Below are 13856 nucleotides of genomic sequence, written 5' to 3' on the forward strand. Positions count from 1 at the left end.
ACAATAAAACATAGAAATGTATTTCCAGATACAGAGAAAGTTACAGAAGTGACCTTAATTTACCCCAGATGACAAAAATTGCCCCAATGCTTTTATTTAAAGCCACAGTTCTCCTTTAAATGCAAATCAAAGAACAACACATCACCATTTTAAGTGTTCCCTTCTGTAAATCTTTAAATGCACAACTTCAAAATGGAAAAGAAAATACTAAAATAGAAGCAATTCTGGACAAAACTGCTTTTATGATTATCAGTCATGGGTGGCATGGGTAGCCCACTGATGCATGGGTTAAAATGACTCAGATCCAACAAAAGAACTTCTGTACCTCGTTCTGCACACGTGTGTCTGGTAGGTGATTCAACACATATCACAGTTTACTGCACAGCTGCAGATTGGTAACTGAGCCTATGCTGATGTGTTCTGGTTTGTTGAATCCCATTTTTATTTCCACTGCGAGGAGGGCTTGATCTGTGGGCTTTTTTAACCAGGTGAAGGCTTTCGCTACAGGAAGATGGAAAGCCCACAGGAAGGAGTGTTATGCTTTGGGCAATGTTGGCCTGAATAAACTTTGATTTGCTACTTTACTACATACAGTGCAACCTACTTAAATATTGTTGCTGATCAAAAAAAGCCATTTATGAACTTATTATACTGTCTATACCCTATTTTGACACAATGCTTCACCTTGCCAAACAGCAAAAAATGTTCAGAAATAGTTTGAGGAACACAATAAGTTTGAGATGTTTACTTGGCTTCTAACCAAATCAAATCATGCTCAAATTGAGCATCTGTGGAATATTTTGTGGAAGAATATTAGTACTCTTTGTCTTAACAGGCTGTTTTGATATTAAAAGCAAAGTGGTATTAATTGAGTGGTCATAATCTTGTCGCTGATTGAAATGAAACTTTTTTTTTCACATTTTTCTGGTAAAGTAAGCCCCTTCATTCTGGTGGCTCATCACCACACACCTGAAAAGCAGCCAAACTTTTCATTCAAATAGTTTTAATAAACTTTTTGTTTTCGTTCGGTCACTGTAAACTCTGGGCTCCCCTGAACTAATGTTTTCTTGGCAGGGGGAATTTCTGGTGCTGGGAAACCTATTCTGGTGACCTGATTATGAACGTCCCATGGAGACTGAGTATGTAGCTTCTGGGGCAAAGCGATTTTAAGTTTTTGTCTACTAGCGTTTTGGTTGTTAATCCCAATTAAGTTATAAATTAAAAAAAAAAGACAGACTTTCTACTTTTTCATTATTTTTTTGTTTTGCAAGATGGGGCAGAAATCATATCATATCATGGATAAAATCTGGGAGAATTAAGTTTGCAGTTTTGTAAAAACTACTGAAACACACATCGAACAGGAGAACTGCAAGATCCTCTGAAGTCCAACTGAGCCAAGTTGACATGCAGAGGTGGGAAATTATTTTCCCAAAGGGCCTCATAAGAAACAGGAACTCTTGCAAAGCACCATAACACTGGATTAAACTCAGTTCTGCCAAATATAGGCTTTATAATTAGCTATAAATATGACTTTTCTCAGCTGCTAAGAGTAGTCATTGCAAGTAGGCGAGAGACATCTTTTGTTTTTCTGTTCAGTAAAAAAAAATCTTATTTTTGTTGAGCTTGAACAACAGCACTAAAGCCTTCTTGCCTACCTGACATGTGAGTCCATCAAACAGAGAACAACCTACTGTTTTTTCCTATTGTATGAGGTTTTCTAAAGCTGCTTCCATTTTCTATGTTCACATCTCTGCGAAAAGACCTTCTTGATTTTGCATGTTGAACAGCAAAGTTTCTGATGTGTGGTCACTCTGTTTAGTCTTGTAATGCCAGTAAAAAATGCAGCCTGTTCTCCACAACAGGTTGCTGTTTTGCAGTGTGCTTTAGCTGATAAATATTTAGAAGTCCATATCTCGGTAAACACTCTACATTCTGTATTCTTTTTTGTTTTTAGCATGTGATGACATGACGTGGCCTCCTAAATCTCTCACAAACACCCCTTATCAGTGAAGACTCCTGACCTTGCAACAGCAAAGTGCTCACCTTCAAAATAAAAGCACTGCAAAAGCCGGTTTTGAAATAAAAGCAGAGTTTTGGGGATTTGGATGCAGATTATTTGTATTTGATTTCTGATTTTTCATTGAACTCACGTAGGCTGAATGGGGACAGCTAACAGGCCAGATGTGGGCCTGCTTGCGGCCTGGAAATTTCCCAAGTTTGTTTTTAGTGTTTATGATTCAGCAATTTTATTCCTTAGAAAGCTTGGTTAGGACTTCTTTCCTGTATGAAAGAACAATATATGCCGAACAGATTCAGAATCTTTAAAAAAAACAACCTTAATGCTGTGTTTGATGGATACATCCACAATACTTTATGACTTGCAAACACTGTAAATGTCCTTTAACAGCTACTTAGATAATTTACACAACTTTTTTTTCCTTCTCCTGGCTTTATTCATCTTTTCAACCTTTTCTTGTGAGATGCTATAACTGTGAAAAAGAATAACAACTTTCCACAGACAGCCAGTGGGATTTTGGCTTTCAGGTTTGATTTACTGATCCAACTGATGTAAACATCCAGACTCATCACAGACAGCATTTTCCCTTCCTTCTTTATCTTCCTCCTAAGCAGCATTGCAATGTCACAGCTACCTTTCTGGGTCTTCCATCACCTCTTGTCATTCTTTTGGCAGAGGACAGTCAGGGAGGAAATAAAGAGGTGAAAGGAAAGAAAGAAATGTTAGCAACACAAATTATGCAAAACATATAAATCATCAGTAGGAGTGGAGTGATCAGCAGATTATGCTGTGAGACAGAGTCAGATTTAACACAAATGACTTTGAGAAGAAAGTTTGAGAATACAAAGATGGAAAAAGAGGATGACGCTATTCCCAAAACTCAAGAGAGATTAATGGTTGTTGTCTTACCTGCTGACACAGGACTGAGTCAGTGCTGTACACTGATAAAGCTCAGTGGAAGGGAATCAGTGCACAGTACTCTGATTAAACAGCACTTAAGTTTAAGATTTATGTGAGGTCATCAGGTCTGCTTAAATGGTTGCATCCATGAGATACAGTTTATTCAGACACAGTGTCAGTCAGACAAAAAGATGGCAAAAAAAAGCAACAAAACTGCACAAAGAGAGCCCAATTAAGTGACAATGTGTTGTGTTCCATAGTTAAAACTCATTCACACCGAGAAAGAGTGATTCAGAACCACAATGTTTACAGCAATCTTAAACTCATTGCTGGGTGCAAACGTCTCCTTTTAAGCCTGGCTGCTGTTTTCACCATCTCCAGAGAAAAATAAGGGTGACAGTCTGTCTGGAGCTGTGAGTGGTTTTTACCCACCGTGTCTATTATTTGAAATGTAAACATTACTTTACAAAATACTCGAAGTAAAGAGATTACAGGACTTTTCCTGAATTATTTGTAAAAAGGCTGGACTTTTAGCTGAAAACGTACGGTGTGGGCTGCAGTAACAGCAGTACATGCAACAATTCTTGATGTCAGAAGCTGTCTGAGTCTGAAAGAAGCGTTTCCCGTCTCCTGACCACATTCTCAAGGCTGCAGCAGGAAAGGTTAACACCACATTCAAAATACGTTTTATCCTTAATAATAAACTCTTTTTTCATAAAAACTCCCATACTGCAGAATTTTACATTGATTCTAGTTTCAGATTAGGATGTAATCACTGTAGCACTGTCAGCTGGTGCCTCCATGTGTCAGGTTTTGTGTTTTTCTTGGTTTTTGTTATCTTTGTTGGTTTCATTTTTGTGCTGTCTCTGTTTCCAGTATTTTTCCATTCACTTCTCCTCAGTCTATCTCTTGTCTACCTGCCACGCCCATCTACACCTGCCCCAAGCCTTGCAATCATCTCACCTGTGCCCACCTACCCTAATTGCCTCCTGTTTTTAAATCCTGGTCATCTCCTCCACTTACTCGCTGGTTCGTTGTCTATCGCTGTCTATTGGCACTTGGTCTAGTTTCCCTGATGTCTGGTTTTGCTTATCTCCCGTCCATGTCCGTTCAGTTTCTGTATTTGTTTGGTTTGAGTTTTCTTTTTGCTGCCACGTCAGCTTTTGTTATTGGTTTTTTTTTGTTTTGTTTTAATAAATTAGTTTATTTTCCAAAATGAGTCTGCACTCTGGGTTCGCCTTTTTCTGCATCATCAGTGTAAATTACAGACTGGAGTTAAAAAAAAAAAAAAAAATTCAAAAGAAATAAGCTGTAATGTCTTCCTCATTTTCAACAACTTCTTCTAATGTACATGTGGGTTTTTGAGCAACAGTCCATAATTGAATATAAATTACAGCTGTGTTAGGTAAGATTAGTGCATAAATAATATAAGTTGCATCCAGGCTGGAGCTGGGGATGAAGGAAATGCAGCTTTACCCTAATTAGAAGGTTGCATTTATGTTTACATGACATAACTGCAAACCACTTTCCAAAGGATGCAATTAAAATAAATTATATTCTCTTTTAGATAAATGCTCCACCTCCCAGAAAGCTGTCAGTTTGCTCAGTTTGTACAATGTTCTTCATATAAATATTATTTTATTTATTTTTTTGAACCTTCAACTCATTAACTTTTGGAGTCAACCCAATTCAAAATGGCTGCCACAATCAATCAGCCTTAGCAAACACAAAAATGACTATAACTCAGTTAGTTTTAGAAATACTGACCTAAAATATCTTATGATAGTAACTGAGTGTCGTCCCCAACACATACTCTAAATGCTTACAGATCACACAAGATCTTTGTTTGAACTTCTGCATGCAAGGTGGTGGGCAACACACATTCCTTCAGGAAATGCATTTCAACGCACAAACATACCTTCAAACAACTTTGTGTGACAATGTTGCACATTATTGTTTCATCAAAGATTTCTTGGCCTAAAATGGTCAGCCTAGCCCTTTTAAAGAATGTGAGATGTTTTATTAAATGACTGTTTTTAACACACACATCCTTCAAACCCATTGACAGCACCAGTTGGTCTGGTACACAAACAGGCCCACCCACCCTTGGTATTAAACCAGCACACACTCGGGCATGCTTTCTTCACCCGCCTGCATACAGTCTGTGCAAGCGTGTTTGAATATGACCACAGCAAAACATGAATTATAGCTTTCCCCGAGTCCATGTCCAGGCTCGTTCTGCCTACTGAAAACAGTTGTTTTGGTATATTTGCCAGTAAACATAACCCCTTTGTCACTCTGCAGAGTGATGGTCCTAATATGGAGCGTTTTCACTCTGTGTTGATGCAGAGAGGAGGGGAGAAATGTGTTGACTATCACGGATTACTGTCAACCAGAAAATTGAACATAATGCTCCTTAACGGGTGATAACACTACAACTGTTGCTTTTTTGTGTCAGAGTGAACAACTGGTTCATGTTATCTGAAAACAGAAAGAATCCAGCCACAGTCCTATTTTAGTATGTAAACAGAGAGATTTGAAAAATGAAAGACTGTGACAACCTAGTACTTACTTAAAACGTGCAAAATAACCTGGACCATAATAAAACTTTTTATTGAACATATTCAAATGAATCTGATTCTTTGTAAATTTTTTTGGGCAATATTTTAGTGGTGACATAACAGTACCTTTAGCTAAAACCAGTATCTCACTGGGCTTTGACTGTTGGTAACTAGATGGCGTCTCCAAAGTGTCTTGAAATGGGGGTCCTGTGGGGGTTCTCGCTTTTCTTGCATGAGTCACAGAAGCTTGCAGTCTTGTTGCTTGAATTTTGAATATGTCATAAAATTTTTTGTCAGTGAGCCATTTTTTTAAGTTAGGGGGGAATCCTTGCCACCCAGAGACTCGATCTTTATTTGTCTTTTCCTCCGTCTGTCAGACCAGTTAGCAGAACATCCTGAAGTAAGCCCACTGCTTCAACAGAGGGGACCAATAAAAGGCTGCAGCCCTCCCACACGTGTACGAGTGTTTTGTGAGTGTGTAATGCTAAACCAGACGCAGCCTTGCGGCCCCTATGAGAATCATTTTTTCACTTGACTCCTAGCTCTCTGCCTTCACACTCTCAGTGTGACCCGGGCTGAGTGGGTGAAAAGGAAGGGAGGGAGAGAGGCAGGCACTCTTCGTCCCTCACTCCAGGCTCTCAGGAAGCCAGGCTGATATTCTTGGCTTGGATGCGGCGCTCATGACAGGATTAGGTGCCTGGGACACAGGACCAACTGGAGATCTGCAGGTTCCAGTGGACGAACCCGAGCCAGATTCTCACCCTACACGGGTAGGACTTTAAGATTCAAAAATTGATTATCCAGCAGAAACTTACTACCCTTTGCTCACTCAGCTGTCATCCAATATGCATGAAAAAAAAATCTGGGAACTGGGATTTGGCTCCATTCATAGTAAAGTTGAGGAAAATTCCCTCATGGCTAAAATAAGGCCACAGCATATCATTTTTTTATCTTGAGAACAGATGTTATTAGTGTGAAAAAAGATAAAGTCCAACTTTTTGAGTTTTATTTCATGTATAACATTATTTTTTGCTTCTTTGAGTCCTCGTTGTTCCATAACGAAATAGATATAAAACTTAGTGCTTCATAACAATAAACAGCAATAATTACATTTTTTATTTTTTAGAAATTTCGATCTTATGCATTGATTGAATCACCTCAGCTTTGGATGTGTTTTCTTGAGTTCTTAAAGTTTGACAAGTTCATGGAGGGTTGATGAACATTTACTCATTTATTATAATAAATACTTTATTTTTTCTTTTGTTGTTGGCTGGTGGTCCCAATCCCTTTGCCATGATAGATAGAAAAAAGAGCCACATTTGTCAGAGTAAGGATTTAATTTTTTCCACTTGGAACCCCCTTTGTACTGTAAGGAAGCAATTCTGGTGAGGAGCACTCTCCGAATGAGTCATGTTCATTGAAAACACAGCCAGTTAACTCTCTGTTGTTAGGGAATATCGTTTTTAAAAAATCCTGTAAGTTGTGAAGTTTCAGTTTTTAGATTTAAGGTAAAGTTGTGAGACAGTCAGCGCTGACCTGCACAGCAGTTGTTTGCATTTACGGCACGCTTGCAGCGACCGTACCAAGAGTTATAACATAAATCCCCAACTCACGCTGAGCTGGAGCACCATGTGGTTTCACTCTGATATCCTCCACTGAAAAAAAAGAAAGAAAAGTGGGGAAGAGGAACTTGCATGTCTTGCAGTTTGACTCTGATTGTGAAGGGCACAAATCCCTTTTGCTGAATTTTCAGCTTGCCACATTAACATTTAAGCAGCATGCTTTGTAGAGTCTCTGTGTGTGTGTTTAACGTGCAGATGTCTGGCTCTAATCCAAACCAGTCGACATAGCTGCATGGTGGGGGAAGACGCTTTTGTGTGTGTGTGTGTGTGCCTATGTTCAAGCTCTGTCTAATGTCACATACCGACTTTTCAGCCCCCTGACTCTAATGAGGCAGCTTGAGGTCACTGACATTTTTTGATGTAAAAATAAATATTCTTTTAGTTTTAGACTATCATCTTATGCTGAGTAATGACAAAAGTTGTATCTGTTTCAGTCAAGCCTCGAAAATAACGTTAATCTCATGTAATCTTGTGAGATGTCATGCTCAGAGTATGTGTTGATAATACTACACCAAATTTTTGCTTAATATCTGTAGGGGGCAAAAAGTAAAGTAGATAAATAAGAGTTATTGGTGAATAACATAAGACAAAAAAACCCTGTGTTTGTCACAAAGTGGACATTTTCAGGTGCGGCTGTGGTTTTTTGGCATGTTTGCTCCATGTTTTCACAATGCCGCTCACATAGAGGCATGCAGTTTGGCTGGTTTCACTCAGACAGATTTACCCTCTAATGTTTGTTGTTGTGGGATCAGCCCCTCTGACCATCTCTGGAAAGCTGCAGTGTCATTTTCTATTCCTGAACTTTTTTTTTAAGTCCCTCTTGCCTTTCCTCTGGCTGCGAAGGCGAGTATCTCTGGTTTTAATTAGGCTCTCAGGGATGTCTGAGGGTTCTCTTCTTGCATGCTCTTTATATACAGAACATGGTTGTCTCCAGTGCTGTTAAAATGACAAGTTTATGATTATATTTCTTTAGTCTCATAGTCTGAACTCACATTTCTTTTCTTTGGAGTCTTTCAGTCTGTACTTTTGGTTCCACTTTACAACAAAAGTATCCTTATAAAAGGGTGACAAATTGTTGATAATGCAGTTCTTAATTAAGCTGTAAACTATTTATAAACCATTATTAAGCAGCATTAAAAAACAAGTACATTCATCAGAGAAAAAGTAAGCTAAGCAATTTACAAAACATTACATTTACGTAAATGAATAAACGTACAGCCCATTGTCAAAAAGCGAGTCAGCATCAGTGTGCAGAGTAAAGAAAAAGCTCTTTGTTTCTTTGACAGTTTCTACTTCATGTTCTTACTCTCTTTTTGCACCAACTTGCCTTTTCTTTAGCTTGCTGCTTGCTTGGTAAACTCGGATCGTATGTTCTGGTCAGATTATGTAATCTCAGTGCGATGATGGAAAAAACCAGAGAACGTTAGGATTCTGCCTGCCAGAGTCAAAGCATTTTTGTCTGACTCTGGTTTGAATGATCCTAAAAAAAAACTATACTTCAGTGAACAGTTTGCTAAGTACAGGTAAGAGCTGTTGCTTCTTTCCTGCATTTGCATTCCAGGGAAAACAGAAGTAAAAAAGTATCACTCAAAACTAAACATACATCTCCTCCGTTTCTGTTTGCCAGGAGAGCTACTCCTTCAGCTGACATCATATTTTCTGCTTATACCATTGTTTATTTTATTTCCCTGTGTTTTTCTTTCTTTTCTTTTTTTCTTGGTCAGGAACATTGTTTAAAAATGGGTGTCCAAAAGATTAACCAGCCTCTATCTGTAGTTCTCTAAACAAAGCAGTTTATTATTTTTTTTCTCTTTTTGTACACTTAAAAAGCTAAAGTTTAAAAGCAAAAAAGTCCACACTGAATTGAGTTTGTCAAAGAGCACTCAACATTGGTTTTGAAAAAATGTTTAATTAGTCATCTAAAGGTACTGTCTCACTGGGCTGTCACCCAAAATTGCAAGCACATACGGAAATTTTAACTTGGAATCCACTTAATGACATTTTTACACAACCACTGGAAAAATTCACATACTGACAAACTAAACTGGAAAGGGCCTGAGATGGGTTGTAGACAACAGAGACAATTCTGAACCTACTTTGAGAGAAAAATTGCAAATTTTCTGAATACGTTCAAAACTCCAGTGACAAGAGAGCAAAGCATAAGAAAATGGAGATTCCCCATAAACATTTCAAGACATTTTAGAAATTTTTCTGTAAATGGTGTTTGAAATTTGTCACCAACGGGATCAGCTGTATGACATGCAGATATGAGTCTTTGTTCCAAGCCTCGTTGTACTTTATGTATTGGTAGAATAAAGCTTTAGTTATTTTTCCAACTACTACTATGACTGTTACAATGCTTTTAAGAAAGTGTCTGCAAAGTGTTAGAGTATTTTCCAAAAGATGCTGCTGTAAAGAAGAAAAAATAAGTGAATTGAAGTATATTAGCCTCCACATCTAGCCCCCAAATAATGAACCGGTAAATGGCAAAAAGAGCTCTTTACTCATGGTCTTTTTTGCCTGACTTCTTGTATTCCACTGTGGGTGGTATGTGATGGTGTTAAAGCTCAAACTGTCTGTGTATTTTTCAGTCTGGTGAAGTTAAATGACCTGTTTGAGCTTAAAGAGACAGTTTAGAATGAAGACAAAGACACACAAAACACCTTCTTGTGTTTGACTTTCCTCCCCCCCACCCCCACCGCCTCTTTTTGCTGCCTTTGTTTGAGTTTCCTGTCCATCTATAAACTGACCCTTAGAATTAAACATATAACATTGCTGACACACTGTAAAAACTTTTCCTTTTTCAGTCTCTTCAGAAGACTTCAGATTCTTCCCAAAAGTTTATTTTTGCACAATCCAAACTGGGAGACATGCTGCTACCACATTTTAGACCAAACCTTTCTTTGGTTCAAAACAGTGGCAGCAAAAACATCTGTATATTAGTCCCTGAGGAAGTAACTGACCACAACCATGAGGACTAAATTTTAGATATTTCCAGCAGGCTATTTTCAACATGAGACTGCTCTGGGTTGGCTGACCAGCTGGAGCTTGGGTGGAAAGTGATATTAGTTGAGAAGGCTAATTTGAGTATAGTGTATCCATGAGGTCAAGGTGAACCACAGGGTTGGGCTTGGCCTGAGTTGATTTCTTCTGGTCACAGCTGGCCGGCAGTGGGGAGATATTCTTCCAAGAAGAGTCCACCTCTTCTTGGCCCAAAGGATTTAGTGGTAGATGAGTGATTACAGATAAGTATAGGAGGAAAAAAATAGAATGTTTCTTTTTATTATTACTTAAATAATGGTGAATTGGTGCATTTGAATGTTTAAAATGTAGTACTTTTGGAGGTAGAAAACATGGAGGTGAATACAGTCACCAGCAACTTTATTAGGTGCACCTCACTAGTATATGGTTGGACCCCTTTTGACCTTAGAACTACCTTTATTCTTTGTAGTATAGATTCAACAAGGTGTTGGAAATAAAGTATTTTTTTCATATTGACATGCTAGCATAATACGATTGCTGCAGATTTGCAAGATGCACGTTCATGACGCAAATCGCCTGTTCCACCACAAATGGGACTTGAGTGGATTGAGATTGAGATTCATCAGACTAGGCAATGTTTTTTCAGTCTCTTATTGTCCAATTTTGGTGAGCCTGTGTGAACTGTAGCTTCAGTGGTCATCTGCTGCTAACCTTTCTTCTTAAAGATTGGACGTGTTGTGCGTTCAGAGGTGGTATTCTGCAGAGCTTGGTTAGAACAAGTGGTTATTTGAGCTACTGTTTCTATCATCTCAAACCAGCCTGCCTATTCTCCTCTGACATGTGACCTCAAAAAGGTACTTTTGTCCACAGAACTGCTGATCACTGAATATCTTCTGTTTTTTGGACCATTCTCTGTAGACCCAAGATATGGTTATGTGTGAAAATTTGAGTAGATTAGCAGTTTCTGAAATACTCAGACCTGGCACCAACAAACACGTTCAAAGTCACTTAAATCCCATTTCTTTCACACTCTGATGCTCAGTTTGAACTTCAGCGAACAACGTGTAGACTTTAAAGAGACAGGAGCTAAAATGTGTTTTACAGAAAAAAGTGCTACATCAGCTGCAGCACTTAACTCCTTAAATAAGTCTGGTAATTGTGTAATTAGGTATAATATATAATTATACTGTTTAGATCAATTACCCTAAATGTGGAAACAGGATGGGAGCTGCCAACAAGAAGCCAACAGGACACAGTGGTGGGACTTGTATACATTCATGTGAAATGAGAAAATACACAATGTTTTGTACTTTGGAATACACGTTTAACATCACTGAAAGTAGATTGTGTTTTCTATGTCATCAATATTAATAATATAATCCTGAATGACCTAAAGAGATTTAGGAAATCCTTTTGACTGTTGTTTATTATTGAAAATCAAACAAGCATTCCTGGAAGGAATGTGAATCTCTTGCCACCTTGCATGCCAAAGTTTAAAATAAAGATCTCAAACAGTTGATTAATGCTCAAATGATGTAATGGGGATGACTCTCAACCATTATCACACCAAAATTTAGAGCAATATCTGTAAAACTGAGTTATATCATGTTCAGGTTTGCTAGGGTTGATTAGTTGTGGCAGTCATCGTGAATTGGGTTGACTCCAAAACTTAAAAGGTTGTAGATGTGCATCTAATGATTATTTTCAGAGAGTTTAAATAAAATGATCCTCTAGCTCATGAGGTATTTTGCTAACATACAAACGAACACATGCAATCACACACAAACGATACCTTTAATTACCACAAACGGGTTTATTTAATGTCTTATTCACAGAAAATTCTTCACCTGATTGTCTGCTCCCTCAGGTTACTTAACAACTGGCGAATTGTTTTATTTAACCACAGTTTCTCATTTTTCACCTTGACTTTTAAAAGCTTTTCCACAGATGGCAACGTGCACTGGCTCATGTCTTATAAATCAGCAAACAAGTCTACAACTAGATGTTTGAGAGCTGGAAATACAAGAATATGTATCCTATTTTCAGGCTTTCTGATTTAAAGTTGTGCTTTTTTTTTTTTACTAAGTTTTAACTTTGATGCCTTCGCAAGTCATTCTTCATCCCATTTTCCTAAAAAGGCGGAAGAAAGTTTTTCATTGCCTTTAATAGATTATGGTAATGCTCTATTTAAATACTGTTTTATTACGTGAACTGGATCGACCTACTGCATGTTCACTGCCTGAACCAAGAGATTTAACCTAAAAGCATAGTTGAACACTTTTCTCTTTTTGTGTTTTCCACTTCAGTCTAGTCTTGAGTTTGCACTGGCATGAGCCTCTCGTTGTGCGGAAATATGTCTTTTGTCAGCATCACAGAACACAGACATGAGAACAGATGTTCTAGAAGCGCAGTGTCCAGACAAACAATTGTCAAAGGTGTGGTGATGTAAGAACACATTTAACATGAATACAAAAAAGCCAAATACATTTATTCCTGGTGGCTGAAAAGACTGATTATTGCCTGCTGAGAAAAGATGGGAAATAACATTTTTGCCTGTATTTGTGAGTGTATATGGCCATAAAACACACGATGATCTTAGTCTAAAACTCTGACATGAAATGCAGCATTCCCTCACAGAATCCTAGACCTTTAACTCACGGTCTTTTCTGTTGTGTTTGGAGAAATGGTTCACGAGAAGTGCAGTCTTGCATGTAATGACTTTGGCGAAAGGAGCTGAACTTTAAAGTTTGCTTCATTTGAGCTGATTGATATGGTTGGACAGATGGAGAATCTTCTGTAAAATGGAAGTGTGCGTGCAGATACATTCTCAGCTGTTTCTGAGGAGCTAAAATACCCAGTCTGTTATTCACAGTGGAACCGAACCATCTGCACTGACAGGCTTGTTCCACTGAGTGAGACTGGGAGCCGGTAGGAGGTCTGTGGTTTGGTACAGTTGGACTAAGTTAGTGTGTGTACGTGTGTGTATGTGTGTGTTTCTTGGCAGACACGTTGGTCTCACCATTTCACATCTGATTAAAAAGGGACCCATGAATTGTTTGTTTTGCCATATAACACTCTCAGTTATCAAAAAATATGGAAATTGTTCTTCTTTCATTGTCTTTTATTTTATATTATTGCTTAGAATTGTTTCACCGTTTGAATGACAAGACAGCTAAAAAGTCAGCTGACTCAATATTTCCAGATGTTTTCAGTAATTTTCCTGTGTATATATACATATATATATATATATATATATATATATATATATATATATATATATATATATATATATAATATTCAAGGCTGAATTTGCTTTTCACCCTTTTAAGGTATTTGGCACCAGCAGTAAACACACCCAACTGAGCAACATCAAATGCAAAAGATGTTACATTAATCAAGTCAGACAGTTTGGAAAAAGAAAAGCTGGTTCTGAGGTTGGCTGAAAATTGTCTTAAGGAGGAGATAGCAAAGTAAGCTGGCGAAAACAGTTTTAAAAAAAAAAGTGAGGTTGTGTGAAGTGGTTTTGAGAAGTCAGTGTTGTTACCGCTGTGGACAGCAGTCAGAGCGATCTCACCATGGAGAATCAGGGATAAATTCTTGTAAGAGTGTAAAAATAATCTCCACGCAGAACATTCAAGAGAGAATTTATGTTGTCTAAAGCAATCCAAACTCAAAACCTTGTTGCAGTTCAAAAAAACTCTATATTTTATTATTATAATTTATGTTCTTAACTAAACAATGTTCACGTTGCTCCTCTAAATGAGTGATTGTGGC

At 37.9% G+C, this 13856-nt stretch overlaps 1 protein-coding gene across 1 annotated transcript in view; it reads left to right on the top strand.

Moving 5' to 3' along the window:
• Positions 1 to 5968: 5968 nt before the first annotated feature.
• Positions 5969 to 13856, top strand: part of lrrc17 (leucine rich repeat containing 17) — a 29233-nt gene continuing 21345 nt past the window's right edge. The window contains exon 1 of the mRNA XM_017414905.3: positions 5969 to 6248. The gene's annotated coding sequence lies outside the window, so the exon portion shown is untranslated. The remainder of the gene's footprint in view (positions 6249 to 13856) is intronic.

The sequence above is a fragment of the Kryptolebias marmoratus genome, linkage group LG18 (assembly GCF_001649575.2).
Source record: "Kryptolebias marmoratus isolate JLee-2015 linkage group LG18, ASM164957v2, whole genome shotgun sequence".
Lineage (NCBI taxonomy): Eukaryota > Metazoa > Chordata > Actinopteri > Cyprinodontiformes > Rivulidae > Kryptolebias > Kryptolebias marmoratus.